This window comes from Camelus bactrianus, chromosome 2 (genome assembly GCF_048773025.1).
Source record: "Camelus bactrianus isolate YW-2024 breed Bactrian camel chromosome 2, ASM4877302v1, whole genome shotgun sequence".
Taxonomy (NCBI): domain Eukaryota; kingdom Metazoa; phylum Chordata; class Mammalia; order Artiodactyla; family Camelidae; genus Camelus; species Camelus bactrianus.
In genome coordinates, this window is record NC_133540.1 from 16,078,466 (window position 1) to 16,096,764 (window position 18,299).

Below are 18,299 nucleotides of genomic sequence, written 5' to 3' on the forward strand. Positions count from 1 at the left end.
GCTCGTAAACTTTAGCTACTGTTTTGTGAGAAGCCATCATTTGATAGTCTTTGGCAATTACTAAGAAACAGGAAAATAAGGAAAGCTGGTTTTATGATGAAAGATATTTGAGGAGGTTCCATAGTTCCTATACCCATAATTTAGCATCAGCAAAGTCAGAACTGTTACACAGTCGCCCTGAACCAACGTTAAGCCACAGAATTTTTTGTTACTTCAAATATGTTGGGGCTTAAGGGGATCCAATACTTATACACAAGTTGTCTCCAGCAGCCAACTGAGAGATGACAGAAAAGAGTAAGCAGGCGATATATGTCTTCTTTTTTACTGATGAAGCCACGTACTCCATGAACTTCAGGGCTGTGGGAAAATGCGTGTCATTATACTGTGTCCCAGAAGTAGAGACTCACCCTGTCCCATGTAACTCTGGGCCACAGTGAGCCTTCCCTTGATAGGACCTGCCCCATCATGCACAGGGCTGTCCTGCCATGGAGCTGAGCATCCCGTGTGCTTCCCAAGTGTGGCCAGCACTGGAAGGAAAGGAACGGTTTCACATACCCTGCTTGTCTCTCCGGACTCACACCTCACACTGTTAGTGTGACGAGGGCTAGCTGTGAGCCATGGGTCTGTGGTGTGGAGAAGCACTCTCCGTGGCCAAGAGGAGTGGGGAGGAGGCGTCCCCTCCCTCAGTTTAAACAAGTGGTGGTATGGAACAGAAGGGTGCACCCCAAGAGTTTATAAAAGGAGAAATAAGGATTTTCTTTGGGACTTAGTCTAGCCAGGAAACACAGAAGATGATTAGAAAGGAGACTTGTAAATCACTTTAATATTAAGTTGACATTTGTTGAGCACCAATAATGTGCTACATTCTTTTCTGAGAGTTTTACAGAAATGAATCCTTCAATCTTCTCAACAATCGAGTAAGGAATGTTTGATTTTTATCCCAGGTTTACAGTGTGGAAACTGAGGCACACAGAGGGTAAGTTGGCCAAGGTCACAGAGCTAGTAAGTGGCAGAGCTGGTATTTAAACTCTGGCTGTCTGGTTTTGAGGCTCCCAGGGATGGGCTTTTGGTGTTTAGAGGTATCTGCATCCCTGGATCTCTGTACATCTGTGCATCAGTAAGCCCAGAAAGGACAGAGAAAGGAGATTCACACAGTTGCTCACAGTCGTGTCTCGGCCACTGTCCATGAAGAGTGCACCGTGATTAGCGTTGTTTTCCAGGCAGTAGATCTGTTGGTATAACAGAAATTTAGTCCATTGAGTTAATCTAGTAATCCTTACTGCTCTGCTTCTGTCCATGTTTGCCATGTTACTGCCTGCCCGTGGTTAGGCCGTGGAGGAGAAACTGTACTCATGGTTGAACTCTGATATTTCAGTCTGGTTCATAGTTTCACATATTCTGTTACATTAATAAGTTAAGTTTCTGGTTTTCTTGCATCAGTGTCTCGTGTGTTTGGTTAATGTGAAACCAGTCCATGGGAGCCCAGGGGTGCTGACGGTATAATTTCTGAGCATGTTGTGGCACTTCTACATGTGCAGTCCTGACTGGAGTATGTCCGCCTTCCTCACTGATTTCTCCCAAGAGCAGGGTCCTATCCCATCCCTGGATGTGACGCTGGGAGCTCTGTGAGTAGGCCAGTCAGCGGCCAATTCCACCAATCAGAAAATGATGAAGTACCCAGAAGTGGGTTTAATAAAAGAAAAGGGCTTCCAGGTAGTCCAATGGGCTGTTCGAGTCCATTTGGTGAAAAGCTGTTCACTGTCTGTGGTTGAGCTGATTCTTTGCTGTTGAAAAGTCTGGATTAGATGAAGGGATTTTAAAAAGCAGAAAGGAGTGATTTCAGGTGGTACGTCCACACCGGTGAGAAGTGATGGATGATCGCCTGTGTGAGGCATAGACAGAGTCTTACAAACTTAATAAAACAGCTTTAAAAGCTCTGCCATCTGAGTGCACTTCATAAGGGGTCCAGGCCATCACTGGTAACGCTGAGAGGGCAAATAACTGATGATGGCATAAAGGACACGGAGGCATCAAAAAGGTCTCAGTCATGTTCCCTTTTTAAAGAATGTGGCACAGTGTAATATATTTGAGCTGGTTTTTCACTGAACAATTTTTCGTGTTTTCTAGGTCTCCCAGCTCCTGAAGTTTCCACGCAGCTGCATGTCCCCTCGCTGCAGCTCTGTCAGCACTTGTCCTGGGCTGACGTGTTGTCACGGGGAGCAGGACGGTCAGCGTCCCCGGCTCCTCCGAGCTCCGTCTCCTCATCCCCAGTGCTGGGCTTCTCATCCATGTCTACTTAGAAGGGTTGCTGAGAACCACACGTGATGGTTGTCAGGGGTGATTTGTGGTTGTCCCTGTGTTTGACATATAGTCAGTATTTGATAGAATCACATGTTTTTTATTATAGTTCTGGCTTCTAAATTGCAGTGGTTTTTAGTCTGCATTTTTTTATAACTTTTTTCTTATTTTTAAATAAGCACTTTTTTTGGGGGGGGAATTACTGGGGATTGAAGCCAGCACATTGTGCATGCTAAGCAGGTGCTCTACAACTGAGTAATACCCACCCTCCTTGTCTGCACTTAAAAGTAAATATTACAATACACAAAATAGCTCTTAAACACCATCATGGGACCTATTTTCTGTATAGACAATTGAATACATATGCTATTTCAATAAGAATAAATGTTGGGACTTACCTTTCTCAATCTGTTTACTTGTTTAAAAACGATCATAACTAGTGATAAACACGAGTCTTGGATACAGCACTTCTTAGGATCTGCTTTGACATCATGGGAAATTACATTCTACAGAGAAGGCAAATTGGGTCTCATTGATATTTGGATGATTTAGCAGATGATCAAGTCTTTCAAACTTGACAGTTTTGTATTTTAAACTAACTGCAAAGTTATCTTCTAGAAGTTGGAATTCCTAAGTTTGTGAAGTGCTCAGTAATTCAGTGTGTATGTGTTTGTGTCTGTGTGAACGTGTTTGTGTGTGATTTCAGGAAGGTAGAAATAAGTTCCATGTAGCCCTCTGATACCTTCCTCCTCCAGTTCAAGATGTAGGCATATATTTACACAAGTAAATTAATATTCTTTAGTCATTTGATATATTGGTGGGAATATGAGGTTCTCACACTTGTTTCAGAAGGGTTGGGGAGCATCAGGTTTGAAAACAGGAGGGGAAAGAGGCAGGGTGGCCCTTCACACTTTGTGCAGGATTTGAGGAACACTAGCTTTCTTTTTTCTTTTATTCTAAAACAAACTGGGGCCGAATTGTAACATACTATGACTCAGAATTGCTTTTCTGATAAGATACAACTGCCTCAGAGTTTTCAAGGCAACATGAATGATGAAATCCGTTTTAGGAGTTATCTTTAAAGTAGTGTTAATTTTCAAGTAAAAGACTATAGCCTGTTCTTTGTTCGAAGGGTAAAAGACCTTCTCATTGATTCAAGTGCATGATCAATGTGCTTAGTTTCTATGGGGTTTTTTTCTTTTTTTTTAAGTGCTTGTTTCATTGTGGTTTGAATGAATGTTTAAAATTTCTGAATTTTGTTCTTTAGAACATGCTGATTTATCAGAACTCTTAAAAACCTGATTGATCTTTCGTCTTTGTTTGGAGGGGCACCCTTTTAATTACTGTTGTCTGTTAAAGAGGGAAATTCTTCCTCTAGCCTGCAGATCATTAAGTGAATGGTTTGCAGTGTGCCTTTAAAATTCTTTGAATGCTTTGAGCATGCTTGTCTAGTGAATTTTGAATTGACTGATAGTAATGACTTTGCTTTGATTCTGTGGCTTTTGCTCCTCTCCGCAAGAATTTGAATTCTCTGTTGCATTTTGTATACGTGTTCTTAACAGGGGAATAAATTTTACATTTTTTACAAAGGTGGGTTTTCCTATCCCCTCTGAATGCCTTCTATAATTGATAAAACAAAAATCTGTTATTGCAGTGCTTAATTATTTCATAAACTAATTTTTGGCTTAATCAGAAGCAATGAGAAAGAGTGATAATAAAAAATATGAAAACCTTCCTTCCTTTGAAGAATAGAAATCAGGTGGTCAGGCTCACGCATGTTTTGTGCTTGACACACTTACTTTCATGCCATTGTGTATCATGATTCGGAGATGGAGTTGCTTCAGGTTTTATAGATTTTTGTTTTAACATTTTTGTTGAATTTTTTCTCCAGGCTGATGTTTCCTGTTGGGTTTGTTGAAAACGTAGAAGGGAAACAAATTCTTTCTTTTAATTTCAGGAGGCCTGAGTTGCTGATGAGAAAAGAGTTGAGGGTGGGCTGAGGAACAGAGTGACACTCCCTCTCCTCCCAGCTGAAACTGATGAACAATGAAATCAATTAAGTTTATCAGTATTTGACCAATAGAATTCAGCGAGCCCAAACTGGCAAGTTATGCCCAATGTAAAGTACTGAATTCACCTGCAGAATTAGGTACTTTGCCAAATAGAAGCAGCTTAGAGCAATCAGAAATATTAGTTCATAGGATGAGATATAAAAGAATGTAATATCTTCTATTTCTGAAACTTTTCTTTGTTAAGTTGTGTAGCGCTAAAATTAAGTTTCAAGCGCCAGGAGTTAAGAGTCTGGGTGGTTCTGTGGGATCGTTATTCAGGGATGTGTCTAGATCCTGCTAGAGTGTCTGAAGCTGACAAGAAAAGACCCAGAGCTAGGATTTGTTATCCTAGGTTGTCCTCCATAATGGTTCCATAATGGTTACATATGGGAGCCCAAGATTAGGTTAACAAATTGTAACAGATCCCAGCCGCCTGTCAATGTTCAGAAGAAAAATGTGTGCTTAGTAACTGCTTTGCAAGCAGGAGCATGTGCAGCCTCACTCTTGTCTCCTTGCCTTAAAAAGCAGAGACAATGCTTTGCTTGCATAGTTGATGCTTTAGATAGCACTCTGCTCATTTCAAAGCAAGGACCCAGGCCCTCAGCTATAAAAGCTGGGCTTGTGTGCTTTTAAATAGTCTATTATCCCCAAAACAAGGACCTGGCTGGTCTCGTGGTCTGCTTTGTAATTCACATATCTAAAGAATGTATCTTATTCCCCTCACCCCATGACTTCCCTAAAGATACACTAAGCCTTTGTACTCATTGTGGATTCTACAATCTCTGTCTCCTCCTGTTTTTCCTCAAGTTCCTACTTACTATCACACAACTGTTAATGACTTTTTCCACTCGTTATACACAGTAAATATAGGAGCATTTGAGAGGCTCGTGGAGTTGGCTCCCTACATCTTCTCTTCTTCTGGACTTTTCCCACAGAGTCTTGAATAATCATCCCATGTCGGTACGACTACTGCCAGCCATAACCCACAGTTCCAGGTGAGAATGATGCAGGCTTTATCTCTCCTACCCAAGGGAGAGAGAGAAGAGAAATGAGATCTGCTCCCTTTTGGTTCCTTCCTTCCCCAGGGACACTCCATTTCACCTGCAGCCTTCTGGCCTCTGCTGTCAGGGCCTCTGTCCCAGGACTGACTGCAGCCATTTTTTCCCTTGCCAACATTTCCTGTGCCTTTTAGAAGTTGGTCTCTTCTCTGCAATTCAACCCTGGCAGATGTGATGGTGGTCAGCGTGCTGGTGGGCAGTCACCTGGGGACTCCCAGGAGCCATGCTGATTCTCCTGAGTCTCTCATTCGGGGTTACAGAACTGTCGAGCACCGGAGGATGCCCATTCACGTGAGGGCAGTGCAGCATTGCATCACTTTCATTTTATTTTTGAAATTTCAGTGGAGAAATTATTTGTAGCAAACTGTTCCAGTTTTTTGGCTGACTGCTCTCCTCACCACCATTACCTTGTTGGATGTGGTGCTTGTTTTAAGAACCAGGTTTCTTCTCTGGTTATTTCTAGCAGGTGGGCTTGCCGAATCCTTGATCTGCATTTGAAGCAGAATGCTTCATCTTGATGTCAAACTGATTTTCTTCATTCTGAATATTTCGTATACACTCAGCAACTGTTTCAAGTGAACTGCTCTTGTCCAATTTCGGTTAACTCACATTTGCTGATCTCCTGCTTTCATGCTGAGGGCAGTTTCTTCTTCCTGTAATAAAAGTTAGCAATTTGCATCTACTATGGGAAGGTACTGGCCCGAGGTGCTTTTGTTCTTAACAGTTTTAATACAATTCACCCATTAAAATTTACACCGGTTTTTACTCTATGCCAAGAAATGTGCATCCCAGTCAATCTTAGAATATTTTCATCCTCCTAACAGGAAACCCTGTATGTATAAGCACTCATTCCCATCTTCCCCATCCACCCCCACCCCCAGGGAGCCACTCTTCTCTCTCTGTGGATTTGCCTGTGCTGGACATTTCATTTAAATCGAGTCAATTCATGTAAATGGAACCGTCTATTGTGACTGACTTCTTTCACACTGAGTAACGTTTTCAATGTTTGTCCACGTTGTTGCCTGGGTCAGTACTCCATGCTTTGCTATTGCTGAATAATATTCCACTGTATGGCTGGGCCCCTCTGTTTACCCATTCATCAGGTGATAGGCATTTTGGTTGTTTCTTCTTTTTGGCTGTGATGAATAATGGCACCTTGATCATTCCTGTAGGAGTTTTTATGTGGACATTTGTTTTCAGTTCTCTTACGTGTGTGCCCACAGAGCAGAATTGCTGGGTCATTCAGAAACCAACTGTTCAACTCTCTGAGGTCCTGCCAGGCTGTTTTCCAAAGTAGCCACACTGTGTTACATCTCACCAGCAAGGGCTGCTATCTCTGATTCCTGTGTGTCCTCATTAGTTCTTGTTATTCTTTTTTTAAATATAACCTTGTAGTGAGTGTGAAGCGGTTTCTCCTAGTGGTTTTGACATGATTTCCCTTACAGCTAATGATTTTGAACATCGTTTCATTGTGCTTATTGGCCATTTGTATATTTTCCTTGAAAAATACCGTTTCGGATCCTTTATTCATTTTTTAATTTAGTTGTCTTTTTTGTTGAATTGGAGGAGCTCTGTTTTATTTGGAGATACAAATTCCTAATCAGATAAATTATTTGAAAATATTTTCTCCTGAGTGTTGCTTTTTCACTTTCTGGATGGTGTCCTTTGAAGAGAAGTTTTAAATTTGATGAACTCAAATATATCTCTGTTTTCTTTTTTCCTTGTTCTTTTGGGGCAATATTTAAAATCTGAGGTATTTGATTTAAAATTTACATATAAAATATCTTAATTCTTAGGACCGTCCTAGAAGACGGGTGCTGTTGTTGTCCCCAGTCTATGGATAGGAGGCTGAGATGCAGAAAATTTCACTGACTTATGAGTGTCAAAGCTACCCAGTGCTGTGGGAGTTCAGAGCCTCATGATTGTCCCCAGCATCTATGCTCCTCACCACCATGCTCCACTACTGCCTGGAATCGTTAATGAAAAAGTCTTTCCTTTTTTGGTTTCTTGTTTGTTTGTTTTCTCATTGGGAACCTCATCTCCTCATTTTCCTTTCGGATATCAGTGTAGGTTTATTTTAGGTCTCATGTAGGCAGAAGCATTGCTATCAGTTAACTTCTTTATTACTCAATCTCCGGTGATCATTGTTGCTATTTGACCTAATCAAGTCATGCTTAAGTCTTTCCTGCTCATGACACTGAAAAGAGTCATGACTTACAGAATGCTCAGAGAAGAAAATAATTGATTGATTTTATTTTGCTACCCAATCAAACCAATCAAATAAAAACCCCGGTGTTGACACAGTCGGTAAGCCCTCCAGAATAGGGTCACTGTCTTCCTTGTGTTTCATTTGTTTGGTCACAGTGTCTGGATAGTGACTTGCTGTCCAGCAGTTTTGTGAGGATACGGTGCTCGTGAATCATTGTAAGGACAGAATTTTGACAACAGACTCTATTGGTCATTTCACGAGGGAAAAGTTAATATAGAAATACTGCTCAGATCTATTTTAAAATTAAGTTTGGAATGTTGAGAAGAGTTCAAGAAACCATACAAAGATCTTTTTCACTTATTTTAGATCTATCTTAGGTACATTATGATTACATAGCAGAGTAACTTATCAACTAGTTTTGACAAGAGGGGTGTATTATTGATTATTTGTTTTAGTTGAAATATTCTACCTGGGAAAAAGTAATCAGTGCCCATAAATGAACAAATATGTTTGTATTTCTATGTAACATGGGAGCAGACTTCATATGTTTCTATATAATATATATGACTGTGTGTTTTAATCTGTCTGTCAGTGTATTTATAGTTTTTCAGCAATGTTCTAACTTTAGAATTCTTCTAAGAAAATCACCCCAGATTCTAGTGCAGTTTGTACTGTGTATCCTGTCTTATGCATGGGATTCCACTGTCTCCTAAGTGAGGAATTTCCTCCCCTACTGAGGTAGTAGCAGAGTTAAAGGAACTGTGATTTCTAGGCCTTTGCTCTCCATGTGTTTGCATTTGGCTGTCAATCGCGATTTTCCCTTTCTTGAATTTTCATTGTTCAATTAGAATTTTTGAAAATAAGTGTTAATATGTTGTATTTGTCTCCCTAGAAACTTGATGTGTTTGTGCTTTTCAGTTTTCAATTTCTTAAAAATGTAAATGCACTCTTGTTTTTAAGTAGTCCTTTTTCACTAGATATTTGTTTACCACTTTATAGTTAAAATACATTTTTTCCAATGAATGAATCGGTGTGCATGTTTTAAAAGATACCTTACTTTTTATTTTCCTTATTATAACAATTATATTCATTCTAGAGAATTTAGAAAATAAGGATAAACACAGTAATAACTTAAAAATGGCCTCTAATCTCACCTAGAGATACAGTTGTAAAGTTTCAAATTGAGAATTACAAGTCCTCTCATGTTGTTCTTCTTTTTCAAGATCGTTTTGGTTACTGAGACCCTCGAATTCCCATATGAATTATAACAGCAGCTAATCAGTTTTTGCAGAGGAGCCCACTGGGATTGTGATCGAGACCACGTACAATATACGGATCACTCTGGGGAGCACTGCCATTCCAAGAGCACTGTCTTCTGATACAGGAATGTACGTGGCGTGTCTGTCCAGGTATTTAGGCCTTCTTTAATATTTTTTCAGCAATGCTTTGAGTTTACAGAATATTATTTTACTTTTTTTCTTTGCCTTTATACTGAGGACAAGTGTGCAAGTTACTGGGATCAGAAGTGTATTTTAGGCCCGCCCCTTGCTGCCAACATGGTCGCTGCGCTCTTGCTTTGCCTTGTGTACAATCTTGCACAAAATAGGACCTCAGTAACTCTCTCTTGAATGAATGAATATATGATTGAAGGATGATGCTTGAGAGTCCTTGTGATGATTTTTTCCTCCAGCCTTTCCCCAATTCTTAACTATGCCCTTTCTCTTCCTAAACTCCAGCCTGGTTTTCAACCTGCCTGTGACATTGATTTTCCCTGTCTGTAGACTCTTCCTTTCACTGGTTCACGATAATGTTACACGTGGGCTGTGGAAACTTGCTAGATGTCAAGAAAGAGCAAATCCATTGCATGCTAGTATTTTTACAGTGTGGTATTTTTTATCGATTGAAATTAAATCAGGCTGACCCCCTGAGCCCTCCCGTGAGCTCTTTTCACTTTCCTAAATCTGATACTGCTCTGGTTGCTACATGTGCCCTTCCCCCAGCCTTGGTTTTTGGGTTGAGTAAGTCATCATCAGTGGACCCCTTTCTTTAAAAGATGAAGAGAACATTGTCTCTTTCTCACTGGTTGGGGACTTGGATGAGATGAGATACCAGATAAAGAATGGAGCTCCACCTCATTCTGACCCCCGCTCTTTCCGTTCCGTTCTCCAGAGGAAAAGAGTACAATTCAACAGTATAAAGATTGATTGTGAGCTAATGAGATAGACAAGACAACCGAAAATTTATTAAATATCCTTTCATGCCAGAAACAAATGTATTATACACACAAAAAGCACATAAAGCACGGTAGTACTGTGGTTACAAACATGGGTCTGAGATCGAGTCCTGCTCTGGAGTGACCAGTCCTGTGAGATGGAGAACTGGTAGGTCGGCTTAGGCTCTCCAGGACTGGTTTTCTGTCCTGCAGAGATGGGGCTCGCTAGGCTTCCCTCCCCCGTAGAGGTGCTGTGGGGTGTAACTGTCACGCGTGCACAACTGCTCGTTCCTCGTAAGTGCAGGATAGCATAGATTTTGCGGTGATGGCTTTATGACCGCCCCGTGTAGACTCTCAGTGCTCCAAAGGGATGCCTTGTGGTTTGGAGATGGGATTCTCATTTCTGTAAATACCCAAGGATTGTGGTATTGGGCCCTGCTGATTTGAATCTATTCTTTAGAAAGTACATATTGTAGATATATTTTTCAAGCATGTGTGCTTTATTTCTTTTATTATTTATAGTTCTACCCTCTCATCTCTTGGTGTGACTTTTCATGGAATCCAGGAAACAGTCCTAAGCTACCTGCCTCTTCACTCTTCTCCGTGGTGGTTTTCTTCCCTGACTAGAAGAGGGTTTTGCATAGGAAATTTTCTTTGTTCCCCTTTTCTTGCAGTCTCTCTCTCTGTCTGCCCATCTCTCACCTGTTCATCTGTCCATTTATCTACCCACTCATTCTTCTGACTTGTTCCAAAAAGCATTTCAGGCAGCTTACAGAAGAACAGATACCAAATAAACAGGTTAGAAAATTGGGCCAAGTTCAGTCAGTGAGGCTAGGAGGCGAGCCTGTGTGATGGTTGCAGCCATGAGACACACGCTTCTGCCCTGTGACTTATAAGATCGACAGCATGATTGTACCTGATGCTCCCAGCAGACACAGGGTAACAGGGTTTGTGGGAGATGCTCACTGGCTGTGAAATAAATAAGTGGCTCAGGAGAAGCCCAGCCTTTCCAGCTACAAAGGCTTAGGAGAATATTTTGAGTGTCTTCCAAAATCAGGGTATTGCATTGTTTCTTTTGTCAGAGTTCTACGTATAGTTGGTTACATTCTATACCTGGAAATTTCTCCAGAACTTCTTACCAAGTGAGTGCCATTGCTCGGGAATGGGGTGGTTCTGCTCATTGACGGGGGTTGGCCAGAAACCAAAAATGACAGCTTCAAAGGAGCCTGGGATTTGTCAGTTATGTTTTGTCAGTGCTGTAGATTTCAGGAAATGCTTTCACACTTTCTCTCCATCTGAGGCGGCAGCGTGCTCTCTTAGCAGCATCAGGAGCTCAGAGCCACGGGATGTTGGGGGCGGACTGCACTGCCGTCAAGACAGCCAAGCCAGTCACTGCAGGCGTGGTCCTTTCACATAGTGCATTTCATGTTCTATAGTAGAAGGTTTCAACAGGGAGTTAATTAACTGAGTTAATTAACATTTAATAAATATGAAGCTTTGATGAAAAGTCTGTTATAGGCAGAATATAAGTTGTGAACACTTTGAAAACGGTTTCATTACAGAAATTTCAGTAGGGAAGATAAACAGTTTATCTTATTTATGCCTCTGTCTTAAAGTAACACAGAAACAAGGCAGAAAAGGCAGAGGATGATTTCTGTTATTCCTCTCGGCTTGCAGGTGCCCTCACATCCAGTGGCATCCATCCAGACACCAACACTGACACTGGCCATGCTCAGAACTACCTCAGCCCTGAAGACACAAGTGACAAATAGAAGGGGGCCGCGCCCTGTTACAGCAGGTGCTCTCATTTTGTGGGTCCTTATGTAACTGCGCGGTGTTAATCAGGATCGCCCGTTCTACATTGTGTGGCGCTGCTGCGGTGTCTCCTAGTTATTTGTTTCTGTAAGTACTCGTGTATTATTCTCCAATGTGTGTTACTATACATCTAAAAATGCTTTTTACAGATGAAAAATAATGTATATTTAATATAATAAGTCTGAAAAAAGGGACAAAAGAGGCTATCCAGGTCCCACTACTCAGAAATAATAATGAACACTTTAACATCTACTTTCTGTTCTTTTCATCAGTGTGTATCAGCTCTGTCATAAAAACCAGTGAGCACTCTGTGCCTGTTTACTGTGTGGAGACCTCCATTTTCCATTCGGATTATTACATGTTTTTCTGCAATATTCTATCTCCCCTGGCATGATTTTTAATGACCAGTATAGCATTATGTCTTGTGGAGGCATTGTCCATTTTACTTCGGACTTAAATAAACTTTTAAATTCCAAGTGTACTTAACTGAAATACTGAAAAGAGAACTGTGGTGGTACCGAAAGGCCCCTAAATCCCTTCCCCTTATTTCCTGAGTGTAAAAGCTGTTGCCAATATGGTGTATATATTTCATGACCTTTATGCCTATGACATATATATATACCCATACATAGATACATACATACATATGAGAAATCTATGTATATGTGTGTATATATGCTTTTTTGAAAAATAAGGCCATACTATTTTCTGCAGCTCGCTTTATTCACTCAGGGGTATATCATAGACGTCCTTCCACTCCAGACTCACCCGGTCCTTTCAGATAGAGTAGAGGGGTCTCCTGATGTGCAGTAGATTTGGTCTCTTGTGCAAGGACACCTTTGGTGGGAGAGTGCTGTGGACAAGGCCCTGGGCCACGGGGAAACGCCGGCCCCCTCAGTGCCCACAACTCGCCGTGATTTACCGCATCATTGTCTTGATGGTGGACACTTAAGTTTTCTCCATTTTCCACTGTCAGAAAAGATGTTTGACTGGCATCTTTCTTTAACAGACATTCCTGTGATCTTGTATGAGCATGCCTTTAGTTAAGTCTTCTGGAAATTTAGTCCCTGGATGTGACATTTATGTTCATCACAGGCTACTTTCAAGTGACTAGAAATTCCTTCTCCAGTGTGGAATGAAAAATGTAGAATTACTTATGTAACCAATTCTCTATTGCTGGATATGATTTCACTTCAGCTTTTCTTCCAACCAGTGTAACCACTACATCTATTTGAACTGATTTTTTTTCTAAACGAAACGATTCCTAGAAGTGGGGTTGAATCAGTGTGTACACACGTTTTCAGAGTTTACATATCCATTGACATGTCATCCTCCAAAAAGGTCGCTCACAGTTTTTTCTCCCACAGATGGACACTAGCTACAATATCTTTTAAAAATATTTACCAATAAGATGAGCAAAAGTGCTTTTTCATTGTTTTAGTTTGCATTTGATGACCAGTGAGGTATTGAGCATTTTTCACTCATTAGCCATCTGACTTTTGAAAAGTGAATGATCCATTTTGTCCTTTGCACAAATTTAAGTGAGGAAGCTTCTTTTTGATTTGTGACAGCTCTTTGTATGTTATGAACATTAATCCCTTGTCTTCATCAACATCTATCACAGAGTTTTTCCTTGTCATTTCTTTCGTTTCATTTTGTTCAGTAGGTTTATATTTGTTGTGGCTCAAAATATTCTTAAGATAGTAAATGTCTTCCTTTTGGCTTTTATCTTTGTTATTATTCTTAGAAATACTTTCTTATAATGGTATAAATCTCTTATGTAGGTTTATTTAATGTCTAAGATGGAGATGATAATAGTACTTGTTATAGTGAGGAGAAGTTGAATTAATGTGAGCAAAGAGTTGTATTTGCTGTTATTAGTATTTTAATATTTAAACCACTATCTGTAATTTTTTTTGTGGTCATTATGACAGGAATAGAATTTGTTCTTTCCAGGTGATTCTCTGATTGTCCCAGGACAATTATTGAATTCACAATTTGCTCTTTGATTTGAAATCCCACATGCACAAAATACTTATGTACACTAGAGTCTCTTTTTGAGCTCATGCTATATTTCTGTCAATCATACTTCCTTACTCCAGCGCCATATCTTACATATAGTAAAAATTAATTATTATCTGACAGTGCGATATTTTTTTGTTCTTTTCTTCCATCCCAAACTTTCTTGGCTATTATTATGACTTTATTATTCCTGAAGAATTCTAAAATATATTGTTCATGTTAAAAAAAAGTCAGATAAGAGTATTCATGGGATTTTTATTAAGTTTTGAATTATTTTTAGGAGAACTTCCATATTTACAAAACTGTTTTCCTCCATGCAATATGTTGATGTCTCTACATTCACACCTCTTATTTACCCCTCAGTACAGTCCTGTAGTTTTCTCCATGTACAACATGGGCATTAATTTTGAGTTTATTCCAGATTATTGTTGATGTTTTTCTTAATTTTGTAAGTGAGAATTTTTTGCTATTATATTTTTTAACTGTTTAAACTGACACCTAGGAAGGCAGATTCGGTTTGTAAATACTCACTTTGTAACAAATCATTTAAAATTGTAAGTATTAAGTAATTGTTCCAGGATCCTTTCTTTTGTGTTTTTAAATATTTGTTTCCAATATTATCAAAATGGTCATAGCTAAGAAGTATAGGTGTGGAGACTGATGGAGAGAGGTAGTGTGGCTCATGTACAAACTGTGAGCACTTTCATGGCTGCCTTTAGGCTGGAGAAGCCCCAGAAGAGCCCAGGTTAGACCAAGGGTGGCTTTGTATGCACTTGAAAGCCAGCTTTCCTACCTGTATGGTGAAGCCTGGTGGGCGTGGCAGGTAGATGATCAAGGTCTGATCAAGGTCATTGGCTGCACAGAGCGCTGTGTCTGTGAGAACTGGAGTCCATCGCCATAGGAAATGCTTGGTGCCAGGAACACTGCAGGGGAGCTAGGGAGTCTGTTTTTTAAGGATTTTCCAGTCCTGGGAGTTGGAAGATCAGACTCTGCATTCAGATCTGAGTTTGAATTCATCCTCTCTTGTTTACTGGTCCTCTGACTTTTGTCAAGTTATCTACCCTCTTTGAACTCCTATTTTCTTATCTCTCAAAATAGGAGAATTACGGCCTGCTGCTAGAGTGTTTGATCAGGATAAATGATTTGTTTCTATAAGATGCCACGTACAGTCACAAGCTCAGTGAGAAATGGGCTGTCACCTCTTCATCTGCAACTCAGTGCTCGACAGGACATCAGGGCAAAGCCAGTCCGTAATTTGTTTGTGATGCAAGTAGGAACAAAATTAATGTCTTGCCTTTCACTTGCAGTATTCTTACTCCTTTGCTTCATTTACTTCTTTCCTCCTTTCCTTTCCCCTCCTCCACCAAAAGATCCTGAGACTCTCTCAGAACACTAGATTCAAATTACTTTAAAGGGTGTCTCATCCTCATGAAATGACAGTAACTTAAAAAAAATATATACAGACCCCAGACGTCATTGTATTTGATTTACACACACACATGCACACCCACCCACACACACAATCAGCCTACCTCCCACTTGCTGAGGGAGAAGGACCAATTTTTCTGAGTTTTCATTCACTGAGCGTGAGAGCAAAGTCTCTTACGCAGATTTTCACCTTGCTTAGTGCATGGTGTTTTTAATTGGATTTCTGCTTTGTGGCCATAGAACTATTCTCCTTATAGAAGAGAGGATGTGGAGACATAAACATTCTGCTGAGATATTGGTGTCAAAATATTTGAGTTGGAAAGGACTTAGGACAGCATAGAGTCGTAACATTTTATGGGTGAGAATCCATGATGGTGTAACTTGGACAAGAACCCGGGTCTTCTGTCTTCGTGTCCACGTGGATGAAGAGGCAACAGGGAGGGAGATGGCAGGGATCCTTCTTGCTTGAGTTCCAGGGTCTTGCTAATTTTCATTGCTCAGCTGTCTTTAGTTTAGGTCCGTGTGGCCTCTCATGGGAAGGTCAATCTGTCCTGAAAGACTGAGTTTCTAATCAGCAAAAAGCCCTGCACCCACTCATATTTCCCAGAGTTTTTCTGCTGTCCTGCTGACAGTTTATATAAATGATACCTAAGAAACTACTGGATATAAAATCCTTATTGTTATCATTTGCCCTCAAGTTCCATAGGAATGGGGTGCTGTCTCAGGCTGTCTAAGGCTAGATCTGAACAAAGATAGGGTGATAGGCTGTGCTGCTGGACCCTCCCCAGTCGAAAGGGATTTCCACCTTAGTTTTTAGAATCAGACAGATGAGTTCAAATCTTGCCTTTACCAGTTATTAGCTTTGTGAACTTGGGGAAGAAACTGTACTTGTTTGTGTCCAATTTTCTTTATCTGTAAATAAGTTCAGTATTTATTTTAGGGTTTTTGTTTTAGAATTGAATGAGCTAATTTCCTCATTTATACCTAAAATACTGATCGCGTGGTTCTATGCTGGTGCCTTGGTAGAAGATTACTAAGGGACTCAGCAGTGAGAATGCAGGTGGGGGACCCCTGGATCATAGAGCTTATATTCCAGGATATGCTTGTAAAAAACTGGATGTGCTGTGGATTTTTAGTAAATGTCCATTCCTTTCCTTATCCACATTGATTGTGTATATATCTTTGTACAATATATGAACAATTTTTTATTGCAATTTAAATATCTTTGTAGTATTTAAATTATGTAGCTATAACAAAATACGTGAAATAAAATGATTTGTCTTTTATTTTCTTTTCAATATGCAAAACAAAATAAAATAGGATAGAAAAAAAGGTTTTGAAGGAGTAGAAATAATTTTATTTCTGTGGAATCAATTCCCTATGTTAGGTTTTTTAGTTGTGTTGTTAAACAGCATATAAAATTGATAGGTTGTGACTTCAGTGTTGATAGCTAGGTGAGTGTAGTTTCTTTTTGTGGTTGTCTTTGATGAATTATTTGAACTAGATCATAAATGATGTGCATGTTACATATTGGAAACGAGGAAAGAGTGGAGACATACTACCTCCAATGCAGTCATCTTGTTACCAAGTCGAAACTCGTACTGCTTGCTCTATGACAGGCCAATAAATCGGAAGATCGAGGTGTTGGAGCAAGGAATAGTGACTTTATTTGAAAAGTTGGCAGACCCAGAAGATGGCTGAATGACATGCTGGAGAACCGTCTCCCCCAAGTCAGAAATCAGTCCGCTTTTATACTAAAAAGGGGCGGGGATGTGGTTGGTTGTTGCAAACTTCTTGCGGTACGAATTGTTTCTCCTTGGAATTCTTTGTTCTTGCAGCTGTCCACGTGGGTCAAATCATGGTGCCCCTCTTAAACCTCCAAAAAAAACCAAAGTTGATTTTCTATTTTGCAACTTGCCATCTCAACATAAGTGCAGAAGAGTTAACATCGTGAAAGATCAGAGCCCGGAGAATAGGCTCTCCTGGATATTTAAGGCTAAAGGCAACTTTCTTTTACAAAAGGTACAGAGCTACCAAGTCTGAGCCTAGAAAACAGCAAAGGTTTAAAGCCAAATGAACAGATCTAACATGCAGTCAAATTTATTCTTTTCTATTACAATTTCTTTTTCCACCAAATAAATAATTTTAGTAAGAAACATGAGCAATTTTTTTACTTTTGCTTCTTAGTAACGGATAAGTGGGCCAAATACATTCATGAGAGCAGGGATGCTGTGTGGGCATTGGGGTCACAGCAAACTCTTGTTGGGGGTGGTCGACTCTGCAACATGTCTGATGCCCCGTGGGTGTTGGTGAGGGACCCCATAACCAGGGGCTCTCTTCAGGAACCAGCATATGGGCATTGACCTCTGGAGACCTTTTTCAGCTGCCGGAAATTTTTTCAGATAATGTGACTGAAAAACCACTTCAGCTGGTGATAATTAGGGAATAAAGGAAGAGGAAAAGGGCTTGGATTAGATTACAAGAGAAGGACAGAATATCAGGTAACCTGGGGGCTTGGCAGTGGGTCCTTGGGAGAGAGGGGAGCAGAGGTGGGGAGGGGCACGGCTCTGGAACCAGCTCCTGCACCTGTCCCAGGGCCCAAGTCACACAGCTTTAAATTGGCCTAGGACGCTTTCCTGTCTGGATGTCACCCTGGGCAGAATCTTGAGAATCGAAGGTAAGGGGTGGGCAGCACTCACCTAGGGGATCACTGAAGACTTCGTTCAAGTACACGGTGCCTTTTCTGGTCATGTGTCTTCACTTGCCCTTTATCTTAGGATCTGAGGAGCAGGAGCAAGGAACGCAGGGAGAGATTCAGGAAGACATCTGACTGTGTTAAGAGATGACAGTCACAGCTACACGGGGAGCGAGGACACTTGCAGCAAAGTAAAACGACTTCACAACTATTGCATCAGAGCTGCAGGTGTGAGAGAGCCTAAGCCTGTCTCAGAGTGCAGGGGACAAGTGGAAAGGAATGGTAAAATTTCCACTGACAATTGAAATTTTGTTAAATAGCCTGCTACTGTTGCTTGTATCACTTGAATGAATGCAGGCATATTTCTATGGGCATTTATATGTTCACTCAAAACCACCAGCCACTCTTGCCCCCATCGGAGATGGGCTTTCTCAAGCACAGTGTACCTCCTGCTTGGGTGGGCTATGCTGCGGGTCCTCGCCTGGGGCCGGGCTGCTACAGGGAACTGAGT

At 40.6% G+C, this 18,299-nt stretch overlaps 1 long non-coding RNA gene across 2 annotated transcripts in view; it reads left to right on the forward strand.

The window, feature by feature from the left end:
• The first annotated feature begins 3,716 nt into the window (after nucleotides 1-3,716).
• Nucleotides 3,717-18,299, forward strand: part of LOC141579579 (uncharacterized) — a 39,355-nt gene continuing 24,772 nt past the window's right edge. The window contains exons 1-4 of one of the 2 annotated variants that reach the window (XR_012511201.1): nucleotides 3,717-5,344; nucleotides 8,840-9,025; nucleotides 11,506-11,730; nucleotides 16,932-18,070. This is a non-coding gene — a long non-coding RNA (uncharacterized LOC141579579). Of the gene's footprint in view, nucleotides 5,345-8,656; nucleotides 9,026-11,505; nucleotides 11,731-16,931; nucleotides 18,071-18,299 lie in introns of those variants that run through there. The other variant, XR_012511200.1, reaches the window with a different exon arrangement.